The sequence below is a fragment of the Antechinus flavipes genome, chromosome 4, assembly GCF_016432865.1.
Source record: "Antechinus flavipes isolate AdamAnt ecotype Samford, QLD, Australia chromosome 4, AdamAnt_v2, whole genome shotgun sequence".
Lineage (NCBI taxonomy): Eukaryota > Metazoa > Chordata > Mammalia > Dasyuromorphia > Dasyuridae > Antechinus > Antechinus flavipes.
The window spans coordinates 81,621,439-81,634,981 of NC_067401.1; the positions used below are offsets into that span (position 1 = coordinate 81,621,439).

General features: G+C 38.1%; 1 protein-coding gene across 2 annotated transcripts in view; it reads left to right on the forward strand.

Annotated features, from left to right (window-relative positions):
- Nucleotides 1–434: 434 nt before the first annotated feature.
- COQ8A (coenzyme Q8A) overlaps nucleotides 435–13,543 on the forward strand; it is a 54,773-nt gene continuing 41,664 nt past the window's right edge. The window contains exons 1-2 of one of the 2 annotated variants that reach the window (XM_051993426.1): nucleotides 438–529; nucleotides 6,582–6,628. The gene's annotated coding sequence lies outside the window, so the exon portion shown is untranslated. Of the gene's footprint in view, nucleotides 530–6,581; nucleotides 6,629–13,543 lie in introns of both variants that reach the window. The other variant, XM_051993425.1, reaches the window with a different exon arrangement.

A 13,543-nucleotide genomic window follows, 5' to 3' on the forward strand; every position in this document is an offset into this window, starting at 1 on the left:
ACGACAAAGGCCCCAGAGGGCGAGAAAAATGCCCCTAGTACCCCTACCCCTCCCAGGCCCGCAAGGGCAGGCCCAACGCTTGCACAAGGCAAACCGCCTAACTCTATTTACAGGCCAGGGAGGGAGGAGTGATGAGCGTGGGGGAGGGGCCAGAAGCGGCCCAAGAAGGGTTGCCTCTCATTGGTCTCGCGTCTCTCCCTTTTCGCTCCTGATTGGCCCAATCTTAGGGAGTCCGGGCACGAGGTACGATTAGCGGCTCGCGGCTCGCAGCTCGCCTGGTTCCTGCGTGCCGCTGCCCGGGTCCATGTTCCGAGGGAGAAAGCAGCGCAGCCAATCGGAGCGACCCTGAGGGGCGGGGCTTTAGGCCGTCCCAGGGTCTCGCGCGGCGCGGCTGTAGAGTTGGTAAACATACCCGGGAGCGCGTGCTGGTCCCATAGTGCTGAGCGGGAGGGTGACAGTACGCAGGGCAGGTGCACGGTTGCGGGAGGCAGAGGAGGAGGCGGGCTGCTGACCCTCTCCCTAAGCCCAGGTAAGGCTGCAGCCCCCTGCGCTCGCTGCACGCATTGCTGAAGGGAAAAAGAGAATCTTTGCCGCAGCCTCAGCCGCAGTGTTCGCAGCCTCCGAGCCCTTCCCGCCCCCTCTGGCATCCATCCCCTCTCGGTGCCCAGGACCCGACTGCGGCTGCCGCCGCCTCCTTCCCGGGGACGCCTGTGGGAATCGTCCGCGGGAGCAGAACGCAGCTGGCAGTCATAGGGTGGCCTAGCCTCAGCCCTGGAACGGGCCGGAGATCCCACGCGCTTCAGCCAGCCCGAGTTTGAGAGAGTCGGGTTCTTTCTCCTTCCTCCCCCGCACCTGGGGGCAGTGCCGAGGGACCCTGTTCCCACCGACTTTTCTTCTCTCTGACTCCAGGCCTAGGGTCGAGCCTCTGAGCTTCATTTCCTTCGGAGGGGCGCCCTGTCGAGTTTAAGCAAGTGAAGCCCAACCCCGGGTGGGTTAGCCCGGGAGGAAAGGGGCTCTCCAGGGGAAAAGTTCTGGGGTTCTTTTTTGGACCTGGTATCACTTGGTGTTGGGAACAGTCCTCCACTCTAGAGCCGTGTCCTCCACACCATCACAACTACCTTTGCCAGGCCTTTGGGCACAGTTCCCGTGCCATCCCGCCCCCTAGATCTCTGGCAGCAGAGCACGCTGGCGGTTGGCACGCTTTGCTCATGGAGACTCTTAGATGCAGGTGAAGGTTTTGTGCTCACCTTTCCCCTCCTTCTGAGCTGGAGCTTGAACCCCGTCAGAAAACGAGTCTTCTCTTTTCGTTGTACTCCAAGACCTTGTCCCAGAATTTGGCTCTGACCCTTTGTGTTAACCCTGGGCAGAAGGCAGTTTTCTCACTAGTAAAGTGGAAATGCATGCACTGCCTACGGGGATGGGGTGGGGAACCACATGCCTTAAGGATAGTGTACTTAAATGTATGTGATTATTCCCCGAGCCACCCAACCGCTCCTTGTGCTTGGTTGAAGAAGTGGAAAAGAGTCAATGTCAGAGCTTCTTTCCTGCCCAAGGACTTGAACCTGCTGGTTGTCATGCTGTCAAAAGGCTGGCTGAGCTGACAGGGGACTGAGAGACTTACCGAAACTTTGACAGGAATGTTCTTCCTTGGAGAGGAGAGAGAGGGCAAAGTGACTGTGGAGAAGTCTTAGAAATAGAAGGGGAAAAGTGAACAGTAGACAGTTATTTTTGTTACTGAATTGCTCTCCCTCTTGTATCCTGCAAGATAAGTGAGAAGGTCACTTATTCTTGTACCCACTTAGGATCATGGATTTATAGATAGAAGGGATTTCACTGAGTCCATTGCTTTTGTGTGTGTGTGGTGTGTGTGAGAATCTCTCAGGCAGTCTGGTGAAGCCTATAAATTGACTTCCTCAGAGTATGATTTAAAATGTTTAAAACACTTTAAAAGTTTAAAATATCAGAATGTTTCTAAATATTTAATGTAAATGATATAGGACTAAAAAAGGAAAGAAATTATGTCAAAATAGTTACCAAAAAATATTTTTAAAAAAAGTTCTTGGAATTTAGGTTAGCAACCTCTATTGTTATCCATTTCTTTTATTTTACAAAAGAGGAAGCTTAGCCTCAGGGAATTTAATCGATTTGGCTTGGGTACATGAAAAAGTAAGTGGGAGAGCTGGGTTTTGAATCCAAGCCTCTTGATTTTCAAATCCCGTGCTCTTTCCTCTGCTTTATTCTGTTCTATTTTATCATGACTTTTCTCAAGCCTTTAAGGACTCTTTTCTAGATCTAATGGAAGATTCAATAAGAGAATGAAAAAAAGAGAGGATTGATCTCTGAAGTCTGAAAATGTCTGGAAAATGCCCTTGGGTGGGACTTTAGGCTTAGGTTGCAAATTGCGACTTTGCACCGGATGAAATGGGTAAAAGCAATGTTATTGTAGCCAGTGAAATAGGCACATTTTGAAACTCTCCTGAAGTTCTCTGGCACAGAGTGAATGTCCCCCCCCCCCCAAAAAAAAATAATGAGGCTGCTGTTGCTCTGGGCAGAATGGGTGCCCTGGCATATTAACTAGCTTAAGGCTTGACCCAAAGGAAAGGAATATTTCTGTAGCTGAGAGTATGAGCAGTCTTCTTAAGGTTTTCTAGGCAGTCCTCAATGTTAAGAATAAGGGTTGGGAACTTTTTGAATTTCTCTTACAGAGTTTTGTGTTTGTGATGAAAATAAGTGACCAATTCTCCAGCTGTGAAAAGTAAGAGGATTCATTTTGTTGTTATTGATTCAGAGAAACTTGTGAAGATTTGAATGCTGTAGGGAAGAAAGGAGACCCAAAAGAATTAGGTGCTAACTCTTGTTAGCTTTCCTTCTGTAGCTAAAGACAACAATAATGTCAATATATCTGTAATATATACAGAGTAAGGAAGATCTGGTGGAAATCACAAAATGGAGAACACCATAGATACTTCTATGGGAAAGTCAGCATGCACATCTTTTGGTAGGGAGGGTGATATACTATCATGAAAATCTCTCCTTTTTTGTTTCAGGTATGCCTATACTTGTTTAAATGGAAGCCAGAATTAAAAAAAAATTTTTTTTTTTTTATTGAGCACCTCTGTGGGTAAATTGTATATATTAAAGTTTCTCTCTCCTAAAAAGATATTAGTCTTAGCAGTCACTGCTAAGAAATTGTGTGTGTGTGTATAAAAACAGGGTCAAGTGGGTAATATTAGCCGTTTAAGTCAGTATTGGTAGAAAATATACTGTTATCTCTCAGCTCTCTATAGATGGATGGGCCATCCTGGATCAGGTGTCTTCTTACCTCTTCTACCTCTGGCTCTGTTAGTGGGGTTGATGTGGGAGAGGTCAAGCTTTGTCAGAAGGAAGCAAGGGCCTTAAATGTGTTTTCTAAAGCTTAGGCAGTCAGAAGAAAAACTGTATCGTTATATATTCCAGTTGGCATAGCTTGTCAGGAGCTCAATGGGGCTGGATGGTGGCACATAGGAGATCCAGATAACTTGATGCTTTCTAGCTGGGGTAATTAGATTGGGAAATAGTAGGCAGAAACAACTTGACTTTACTTTTTATTTCCCTTCTGTGGGTCTCAGTTTTCTCATCACCATCATCATCATCATCATCATCACTACTACTACAGTAACTAGCACTTATATGATAAAAGGGCATAGTTATACTTTGTAAATGAAAAAATACCATTTTACACAATATTTTCAATTTCCTTGGAGCTTATTAATCTTTTCACTGTTTATTAAGATTTTTCATGTGAGTTATCAGGTTAATTCTTGACCAGCTTCAACTCTCCACATAAGAACTAGGAAAGGAGAAGGTTGATGGCCCTTTCCCCCAGTGTGAAAAATTTATTACTGGGACACTCCAGACATAGTAGAATAATTTTCCATGAAGGGCCTGGACCACAGTTGTTTTTGTTACTAGATGAAATAAGAGCCACATGCAATTAGAGGTGTCTTGATTTGATTGTAGCCTCTGAAAAGAGTGCCAGCGTTCCTATTAAAATCTCACTCAAGAATGACACAGAGCCCTTTGTCCAGGAAGGAGATACTGGGGTAGAGGTGAGGATAAGGGCTGAAGGAGCTCCCCTAATTCTTTCTTGACAGAATTAGACTCCACACCTTCCTGCAGGGTGTCTAGTTGCTGTGCCTGATGATGGGGACAGGATATTCTTCTTAAAATATAAACTTTCTCAGGAAAAACTGGATTAGGGATTTCTATAAGCCCCAAATAGGCCCAATAAGTGTCTCTCTATCAATCAATAGATATTTTTTCATTGATCATCTCCCAGAGTGCAAATTACTATTCTAGGTCTGTGGCCCAGGCTCTTATGTCAAGTCTGGTGATTAAATCAGCCTGCTCCATGCATTTGTTATTGAGTGGTTTCAGGCCTGACTCTGTGGGACCTCATTTGGTTTTTGTTGGCGGAGTGTTTTGGCCCTTCTGCTCATTTTACAGATGAGGAAACTGAGGTAAACAGGGTAAAATGATTTATCTAGGGTCACACAGCTAGTGTCAGAGGCTGGATTTCCTGACTCCAGGCCCTGAACTCTTATCTATCCATTGTACTACCAAGCTGTCCTGTATAAAAGTTCTTTATTTCAGAAAATGGAGAGAGGGGAATATTTTTACCACCTATTTTATTATGTAGGGTAAAGTATCAAAGGATTCAAAAAATGTATTTATATTTTGCTTTTCTTATACATGATACTTTTTTTTGGGGGGGAACCTATGATTTCCCTGTCACGGACTCTCTCATAATGCATAATTTCACCTGCTCTGCAACATAGAATCTTAGAATGCTAAAGATCGAGTCACTTGCTCGGCATACAGGCCACTATCTGTTAGAGGTGGGACTTGAACTCAGGACTTGCTGCCTCTGAGACCAGCAATGTAGCCATTGTGCCACTCTGCCTGGCTGCATCTGAAGTGGTGTTAAAAGACCCGGAAACTGTCCTTGGTTCCTGCCTCAGAGTCTCCTGACCCAAACCTCATAGGACGAGGTTAGACTTGGTCCAGGGCTTCTGGCCTCATGTAGAGCCATCTTCATTCTCCCAATGGATCGGGTCTGCTTCATTTATTTTCTTCTAGAGGAGGGGAGGGGGCGCTGATCAGGGAAGGCCCAGGAGAAAGGAGCCTCAGGGTCCTTCAGGGCCTTGGGTCTTAGCAGATGGGTAGGATTTCAAGAGAGACTGGCAGGGAGGACCTTGGCACCGGGGAGCCCAAGCTGTGTGTGCTTGGCTGGAGACTGACCAGGAGTGTGTGTGGGGGGGATGATGGGTGGGCTTGGGTGGATTATGGAGAGCTTTCCCTCTGCCTTTGGAGAGCTTTCTCTCTGCCTCTGAAAGGAGACATGGCTTGTGATGGACCAGAAAGCTGAGGACGTCAGAGTAGTCTGGGCTCTGTTGTGCTTTCCAACTGTCAGCCTGGACTCTTCTCTGAAAGTTAGGCATCTTTGCACTCCAGAGTTCGGAATTCCTCTCCCAGACTCTAGACTTGTATGTCCAAAGAGACCAAGTCATCTTGCTTGTAACTAATTACTCTGTAGCACAGTGGTATTCAAAATTTTTTGGTTCCTTACCCTCTTAAAAATGGTTAAAGAGTGCTTTTTGTTTATGAGGGTTGTCCCTTTCAAGACTTTTAATGCCTTAGAAATTAAAATTGATGAAAATTTTAAAACATTGATTCATATAAAGTAACAAATCTGTCACATGTGTAGGAAAAACAACCATATTTTTTGAAGTTTAGTGAAGAGAGGCAAATGTAAATTGCAAATTGCTTAAAATTGTTGTTCCTGGGTAAACTATCAGATTCAAAAAAGATATTCATTGCTTGTAATGTTTGACTGCCACGTTATTTGTGGCTAAGCATTCACATAAGGAGATCTTTGATGATTATTTAGTACTGTTATCAGAGGAACATAAGCAAAACAGCAAGTCCAATCACATCAATAAACTTGTTCATTTGCAAAAGTACAGTTCTGCAGGGGAAATATTAACTCATTGTATTTACAGATACATCTTTAATTCACAAGTTATGTAGCTTCTGTAATATCCTATACTCACAAGAAAGTGAGAGCGAAAAATGGAAGTAAAGTTTTAGTGTTATTATAAAAATAGTTTTGGCCTTGCAGAGATCCCCTGAAAGGATCTCTGGGATCCCTAAGGGTCCCTGAGACCATAGATTGAGAACTGATATTATAGCAGTTGTTTAACCCTGAGTAACTCCTCTTCCTTCATTTTCTATGGAGGTGAGGGAAGGTTAGCACCCATATATACAAAGGATGGTATATTGTACTTCTTTTCAAATTGATTCTTGCAGTTTTTGTACTTCTAATTACCTGCTTTCTTTTATGGAGAGCATACACTGGATCATCATTCTCAGATTGATCCATGATCCATGATCAATCTCAGGAGATGGCTGATTGAACTCCCTGCTCTGCTCATGGTTCCCCAAGTTTTATTTTTTGGTTTGAGAAATTTCTGTGAAAAGTTTGAGTTGTTTAAAGTTAAAAATCCAAAGAGTGTTAACAGCAGAATTTCATTGCTTGGCAGGTTTTCCCATTGGCATCGTTCCCAGATCAAAAGGAGGGTGAAGGAAGGTATGAATAAATTGCCTTGTAACTCTTAGCGAGGAGTGGTTACTGTTTGACTGGACTTTAAACAAACATTTCGAGGCTTTCTGTAGTTTTAAAAGAAGTAACTTTTGCTCTTTGGCATGTTTACTGCATTAGAACATTAGATAAAATCATAGTTGATTATCTTATTTTAATTCAGATTACCTGTACTTTTCTTGTTCAGACTTGTAGTCCAGATTTAATTAACAGGGTGCAAATTTTCCTTTTGAGAAAAAAACTGTCTCTTCTGTTCCAGTTTCTTTTTATTCCTTTCTAAAAACTTTACATTGATGCTAGGGGCAGAAGGGAGCAAATCTCAAGGTCATGTTTTTTTCTCTGTTGTCTAGGGAGGGAGGAGGATTTATGTAAACTTTTTATTATTTTGGTTTTAGTGTATTTTTTTAACTGTAATCATTTTCTACTAACCCTTCTTTAACAGCAAACAAGCAAAAAAAGTTAAACTTAATGTTTAGCTATTTAAAGCAAAGTCTTCAGACATGACACCACTCTTTTCTTATATTGTCTTTTAAAATAGATCACCCTAAGCAAGAGATTGAATTGGGAGTCTTTGTTTCCTCAGCACTTAGCATAATGTCTGGCACATGTTAGGCACTGAATACTTGCTTGTGATTGGCAGTAGTGCTTTTTTGAGTCTTTTATTGTGGATGGAGAATGCTGCCTTTGACTATTCCCTGGGATCAAGTCTCCCCTTAGAGGTGACCCAGACCACAGTGGAAGGAGGTCATAGAACTAGTCTAACCCAAGTGGTCTGGTCAACAGTAAATGGGAGTCTGCTTCAGTTCTACTCATACAGAAGTGAGAGGGACTTCTGAAAAGAAGGGCAGATAGAGGAGCTGCTTTACGCAAGAACCAGCAGAAGCTTGATAAGATAGGCATAATGATCAGCCAGCCCGATGAGTAAGTATTGCAGATTGAGGGAAATACACAAGGACATTCCTGAAGAAAGGGGAGCTCTCTTCCCCCCTCTCCTATCGCAGTGGGTCAACTGTAAGAAACTCCTGAATATTTCTGAATAGCCATAAAAAAATTAAAAGAAGAAATAAAAGAAACAGGGGTGGAAACCAGTAAGAAGACATCAGTAAGACAAAGTGGAGAATTTAGAACAAATGACATTTGACTTGGACTTGTTTGAAAAAGAGTGACAGCTGGTTGATTGGGAACTTAAAACAAGTCACTTCAGAGGAGAATGAACACTTAAGGAGAACTTTTCTAAGAAGAGATTATATTTCTTAGAACTCATTTAGGGATGGAATTTCTGGGTCTGTAAGGGCATCCATCTGAGAAATTGGGTAAATAGAGTAAGCTTACAAATAAATATGGTGAGAACATATTCTGACATTAGGATTACAACTTTAAAAAATAAACAACATAGGCAACCAAAATATACTAAGAAGGATCAGTATCTTAATAAATTTTTGATAAAGAAAAATTGTAATATACATAACTGTAATATTGCAAAAGGAAAGAGCAAGGAAAGGACTGAGTCCCATTATTTAAGATACAGTATTTTTGCCTCTCTTCAGCTCTATTATCTCCCATTGAATTTAATAATTCTGGGACAGGGATATAATAATAAATGAATGCTACTCAAACTAAGAGATAGGAGGGATGGTCAGGGAGGAATGAATAATCTTATGTGTCGGAGGGAGAGAAAAAGAATGTCAATAATCCAAACTAAAGGAAACTTAAAAAAAAAGAAAATTAAAATTGGGCAGGATTGAGGATTTAGGAATCCATGGGAGGAGACTACGGTTAGATTTGTGTAAACAAAACAAAACTAAGATTTAGCATTGGAGGTTAAAAACTTAATAAAACATAGATTTAACACATAACATTTAATGTGAATGATTTAAATTTCTTAATGAAATGACAGAGAAAATGAAAAATGAATAAGAAAACAAACCCTGATAAGTTGCTTCATTAAAGAAAAACCCTGAAAAGATACACATGGTAAAAATGAGGTTCTGGAATAAAATGAATCTTGCCCCAAACAAATTCTGAAAAGCAGGCAGTACCATCATGATCTCAGACAAGGCAACAATTAAATTTAGTAAATTTACAAATTTATAAAAACTTGTCCCCCAAAAATCTACATTTCAAAATACTAGAGATAATGAAACAATGTAATAATCAAATATATGTAACACTAATGGCATAGAAGAGACAGTAATATTAATACAGTATGCACAGGAGACTTGAATGAATATTCACTATATAATCAAAAAGAAAGTTGAGAAGATATCTAGAAAAATTGGAGCTGAAAGACTTGAGGTAATTTCTGAATGTGAATATTAAAGAATACCCTTTGGTTTTAGCCTTCCAAAATGGTTCATGTTCTTGTATAAAAAATGTCAGAAAAAACAAGCCCAACCCCTGTAGAATATAACTTAATAAGAATGATAAATAAAATGTGCAGACCCAAATAGAGACTAAGAAATGCTCTTAAATCATAGAAATAATAATGTTAAAAAGAATAACTTTGAGACAGCATACATAAATTTATGGAACATAGCAAAAGTAATCCTCAGAGGAAAATGTTTATTTTTGAAAACACTAATTAAATTAGAAAAACAAAATTAACTAAGCATGAATTAGAAATTGTAAAGTCAATAAATTAACTTTGAAACAAGCACAGGAGAAATCTTGAAAATTAGAAAAGAAAGAAAATTAAGATTTAAAGACTTGAATTGATAGCCATTTTCAGAAAGGGCTTTGTTTTGTTTAATAAAATCAATAAGAAACTGTTAATTTGATTCCCAAAGGAAAAAAAAGCAGATTATAAAAATAAAAAAGGTACATTCACAATGAACAATGGGAAAAAATGTTAAATCATAAATTACTATATTTAAGTACCTATTTATGAAAGTAAGAGTTTTTAAAGGAAATAGAAGAGTATTATACAAAGCATATATAAATAAAACTTAAAATAAACAACAAGAAATAGAGATATTAAATACCTGAATATTAGGAGGAAATCAATCCATAAACAAATTATCAAAAAATCCTCTAAACTAAACATACAAATTTTGTTAAATAGTTTAAAAAATTAAATATGCCACACAATTGTTCTCAATAATAAGGAAGATGCTCTATCTCTAAACTAAACATACAAATTTTGTTAAATAGTTTAAAAAATTAAATATGTCACAAAATTGTTCTCAATAATAAGGAAGATGCTCTATCAAACTCCTTTTATAAAATAATTATAGTACTAATATTGATACAAGGAACATTAAAAAAAAGATGAATTATAAACCAACATTTCTAATGCTATTGTAAGAATTTTAAATACAATTTTAATTGTCTATAAAAGTACATTAAAACATTTTATTATAATTAAATTTTGTTTATAACAGACACAAATGTAGTTCAACATTAGGAAAATTAAGAAAATATGATTAACAAAAACCATGATTATCTCACTACATACACTGAAAATTTTTGACAAAATGTACCACTCATTTACACTAAAAACCTGTAAGATATAGGCATGCAAGAACTCTTTATTTTAATATGATCAAAGTAATAGATTTAAAAAAAACCAAAGACCAGGAGCTAGTGTTATTTACCATGGAGAAACATGGAGAAATTTTTCCATTAAGTATAAGGGTAGTACAATGCTCCTCTCTTATTGTTATATTAATACCACAGAAATATTAGAAGTAGCTCCCTGCTCACTCATCTCCAAAAAAAGGGAAGAGACCCTGACCAGAAACGCAGAATTACCCCATTTGTAGATTACATGATGTTTCCACTTAGAGAACTCCTTGGAGAACCACAGGGACATTGCTCAAAGTGATTAAAAGAGCCCAGGCTCTGGTGGTGTCCTCCTTACACCTCCTGGTAGAACTCCCTTTCTCAAGTCATCTACATTCTATTCTCCATTTAATTATCAAATTGATTTTACTGAAATATGAATCTAACCATATACTTCTCCCCAAGCCTCCTGCTTATTTCAATTAAGCCATATTATCTTTAGGATCAAATGTAAAATCCTCTTTTTTGGCTTTGAAAGCTGTCATAACCTTGCCCTTTTTTACCTTTCCAGAATTCTTACTACTTATTCAGCTCCACAGACCCCGTATAGCCTCTTCCATTTCCCAACTCTTGGCATTTTTGCTGGCTCTCCTGAGCTTGAAACTGTCCCCGTTTTCATCACCACTAAACATGAAGTCATTAAACTACCCTTCAAACAAATACAAAAAAAAAAAAAAAATCTTGAAAATTAGAGGAAAAAAAAATTAGAGTCTTCAATTGATAACGATTTCCAAAAGAGCTTTTGTTTACCAAAATCAATAAACCATATAGGAGATTCCAAAAGAAATGAAAATTAGATGGTAAAAATAAAAAAAAAAATAAGGTAAATTCACAACAAATAGGGAAATTTTTTAAAAATTCAAGATTTTGTAGTTTCTCTGCTAGATTGCCAACTCCTGTAAGAAACCATTCCTAATTCTCTTTAATTTTAGTGCCTACCCTCTAAGATTAGGTGTAATTTATCATATTTGTATATCTATGTATTTATATATATATAGTTTTTATTTATACAATTTGTTTATGCATATCTCCCATCAGATTATGAGCTCTTTGAAAACTACAACTGTTCTTTACCGTTGTAGTAAATTTTAGCTGAATAATAAATGCTAGTTGAGCAAGATGCAAAATAATATTAATTTTAGCATTTTATATAATTTTAACAGAAAGAAACTATAGAAATTTCCATTCAAAATTATTCCCAAAGTATGTAAAATATTAGAGAATTAACCTACCAAGACAAATGGATTTAAACAAAACTGTGAGCAGCTATTTATATCAATTATTGCTTTTTTTTGTAGGCCTTGTTAAATAAAAACAATAACATCCTCTAATTTACCGATTTAATACTCTACCAATGACTTCACTGAAGGATTACCTTATGGAAGTAATAAAATAATAAAATTATTTGCAGTAATAATTAAATTTAAAGCAAATTATGAAATTAGGAATGAAAATGTCAGTATTATTAGATAGAAAACTAATATAAAGCCATCAAAAATGATACTGGCTAAAAAAAGTAGGAAAACAGATTTAATGTAGAGAAAAATAGAAAGCAATCTAACATGGGGAAGGTGGGTTTAAATCAGTATCTTATACTGTGTACCAAATAATAAGCCCCTATAGATGAACAGTCCAAATGTAAAAATGAAAATAGGCAAATGCTATAAGCTGCTAAGGTGATCCATAATATCACAAAAGTTAAGTACTCTCAGGAGAGGGGAGGGAGAAAAAAGTGAGAGAAGGAGGAGGAGACAGAAGGAAAGAAGGTTATCATACTGGAGGGATGGGATATTTTGGTTTCCCTCTTTGCCTGGTTCTCTTTTTGTTTTCTGAGACTGAAGAGCAGGATAATTCTCTAGAGGAGACTTTGATCCCCTTAGATTTCTGTTGGTAAGTATTGGGTATTAATTTCAACTCATACCATATTGTACTTGAGAATTTATAGTGTGTTTAAATACCTTCTTTTATGTGACCTCAGTGATCCTGTGAAGTAAGTATAGAGATGATCACATTACTTTCCTAGAAATTACATTTGAGTGGAAAGAAGATAAGCAGAATTTGTTCTGCCCTTTTATTTTGAGAATCTTCTTTGATCTTCTGAATGAAGCTTTTCCTTATCTCCCCCAAATGTTAGTACCCTCTTTTCTGAAGTACTTTGTCTTTAATTACTTTGTATGAATTTTCCTGTATTCAGTTTATACTTCACATTTTTCCCACCAATGATATCTGTATTGACAAATGGAATTTTTTTTTTTTATTAGCTCTCATTTTCTTTTTAAAATGCTTTTTAACAGCATTTTACATTGTTGATCTTCATTTTCCTTTGGGATGTTATTTTTTCCCTTGCTTTTCTGAATATCAAAATATTAAATAATGGATACGTTAGTTAATTTTAATGCTGAAACCCACTTATTCTGGTCTATGAAAAAGAACTCTGGACATGGACAGTACTGAAAAAGAAGAGAAAAATAGTGAAATGTTGTTGGAATCTTTACAAACTGCTAACTCATTAGAGTTGATGTTTTGGGCCAGAACCTGAAACAAGGTACTAAGTGGAACTAATTGATACAATGCTTGTGTTCACACCTTTATTCATTGGAGTTCACAAGTATGGGAGATTCAGAAAGTTAACTGTGTAACTGTGTAACTTATGGGAGAAAACCCACAATCCCTCTCTCTCATATCCCACAATTCCTCTCTCTCATATATAAGAGACAGATAGAGGCTCTCCATCAGATTTCAGCGGAATTACATGAAGAGTGGAGCTGGAAATAGTTATCAAACGGTGCATACCCTTTGATCCAGCAGTGTTACTTCTGGGCTTATATCCCAAAGAAATACTAAAGAAGGGAAAGGGACCTGTATGTGCCAAAATGTTTGTAGCAGCCCTGTTTGTAGTGGCTAGAAGCTGGAAATTGAATGGATGCCCATCAATTGGAGAATGGCTGGGTAAATTGTGGTATATGAATGTTATGGAATATTATTGTTCTGTAAGAAATGACCAGCAGGATGAAAACAGAGAGGCTTAGAGAGACTTACATGAACTGATGCTAAGTGAAATGAGCAGAACCAGGAGATCATTATACACTTCGACAACGATATTGTATGAGGATGTATTCTGATGGAAGTGGATTTCTTTGACAAAGAGACCTAACTGAGTTTCAATTGATAAATGATGGACAGAAGCAGCTACACCCAAAGAAAGAACACTGGGAAATGAATGTGAACTATTTGCATTTTTGTTTTTCTTCCCGGGTTATTTTTACCTTCTGAATCCAATTCTCCCTGTGCAGCAAGAGAACTGTTCGGTTCTGCAAACATATATTGTATCTAGGATATACT